This window comes from Diachasma alloeum, unplaced genomic scaffold, assembly GCF_001412515.2.
Source record: "Diachasma alloeum isolate Michigan unplaced genomic scaffold, Dall2.0 Dall_scaffold_02383, whole genome shotgun sequence".
NCBI lineage: Eukaryota > Metazoa > Arthropoda > Insecta > Hymenoptera > Braconidae > Diachasma > Diachasma alloeum.
Genome location: NW_021682195.1, coordinates 8,974 through 9,227, shown reverse-complemented (window position 1 = coordinate 9,227; position 254 = coordinate 8,974).

Genomic DNA, 254 nt, shown 5'->3' with positions numbered 1-254 from the left:
TATTGACATGTTCGATAAGGAATATTGTATAGAAAAATGCCAATAGCAAAAAAAAAGTCAATAGAATTTCATTTCTCTATAGAATTTTTCGACTCAAATTTTCAAAGTTTTTTCATTTTTTTTTTCATTTTCTTCTTTTCAAAAAAATCGAATGAAAAAACTTAGAAGATTTGAGCCGATAAAATTGTATAGACAACAAAATTCTATAAACTTTTTTTTAGAGAATTTCCTATCGAACACGTCCAAAGAAATGG